The sequence below is a fragment of the Anopheles coluzzii genome (genome assembly GCF_943734685.1).
Source record: "Anopheles coluzzii chromosome X unlocalized genomic scaffold, AcolN3 X_unloc_59, whole genome shotgun sequence".
NCBI classification, from domain to species: domain Eukaryota; kingdom Metazoa; phylum Arthropoda; class Insecta; order Diptera; family Culicidae; genus Anopheles; species Anopheles coluzzii.
In genome coordinates this window covers 18423-20000 of record NW_026054490.1, presented here as the reverse complement: position 1 = coordinate 20000, position 1578 = coordinate 18423, and positions in this window count along the sequence as shown.

The window sequence follows — 1578 nt, the reverse complement described above, 5'->3', positions numbered from 1 at the left end:
CTTTTTCCTACTTTAAAGGGATGCACTGTTGTATGTATTGTTTATTCACGATCTGGTCGTTGGATTGGATCGTGGAAAAAAAACGCTAAGTCCCAGATCCTGAACTCGACAGGAAAGCGCTGATGGCAAACATTCTGACTGGAAGTTCCTAGAAATCGGCTTTTTCCTTATTGGCATTATGTGGCACGTTTATTGTGGCTAGAACATTAATTATCCACCAAATGGCACCAACGCTTGGCGAAAGTCTCGAAACACTCCTATCCCGACGCACCAGCAACCGCAACACGATGCAAAATAAATTGCACGAGCTACTGATACTTGTACCATGCACGGTACACGGTACCAAAATATACCCCTGAAAGTGTGCAATTTGGTGCTATTCTAGGAAATTTGTTTGGGGAAGCCTAGCTACGCGTGTCGCACGTTGCATGGTCGTCGATCAGAGGCATGCAAAAGCACCTATCTAGGGGAATTACTTTACGTTCTAGTAGCAAGATCGATTTTCCGGTCTAGCACGGCAGTACGCCTGCATGCATACACTCCATGTACCAAAAATGTATCAACCTAGGCGTTGCTCAGTAGCTTTTGGCGGCACATGTAAAAAGTACTCGAGTTCAGATTCTTGGAACTTTGCGTATTGTTCAAAACTTATAACGAAAACTAAATTATAAATGGGTAAAAGGCTAGGCGTTTCTCAGTAGCTTTTGGCGCCACGTGGCAAAAGTATTCGAGTTCAGATTTCTGGGACTTAGCGTATTTTTCAAACCTGATAATGAAAATTGAAGTACAAATGGGGCATAAGCTAGGCGTTGCCCAGTAACTTTTTTCGCCACATGGAGGAAGTAGTCGAGCTCCAATTTCTGGGACGTAGCGTATTTTTCAATCATAATAAACCAAATCAAACATAAAAATCATGAAACTTACACCACGTCCCTAGGTTGTGCACAAAACGTAACGATAAAGTGCCGGCGAGGTTAGAGGTGCACCAAAATTGTGTACCGATTAGGAAAAGTACTCTATGTTGCTATGACTTGGGTAAAAAGTGTTGATTAACTGCTGGTTACGATAGACAGTTGCTTATCGTACACATCGCAAACGAACACCCCTTAGTGAGCAGTAGCAGAAGTCGATGGAACAAAGCGAATGCATTACAAACTGATCAAGTAAAATAAGGAACGCTACGTACTAGGACTTCTTTCCAAGAATGGTGTCCGCGACGGGAGGGCAAGCGTCCTTCCCAGGTTTCCCTAGTAAACCTTGTATGGTAAACATACCCAAGCGTGTCCGTAAGCACGCAACGATAGTCACGAACGAGCACATACCTAGGGAAAGTACTCTACGTACTAGGACTTCTGTCCAAGAATGGTGTCCGCGACGGTCGGGCACTGTGACGCAATTACCAAATCCTAGAATCGTACAAGCAGTGTGTACAAACATAAACATTAACGCGTTCGCTCGGGCTGCGCCGTCCGTGTTGAACACAAATGCGGGTGATTATATGAGTGGATGGACAAAAACATGCGTGGCGAAGACAATTTTCTGCACGATGTGCACATAGCTCATTTCGTCGTCCCGGGC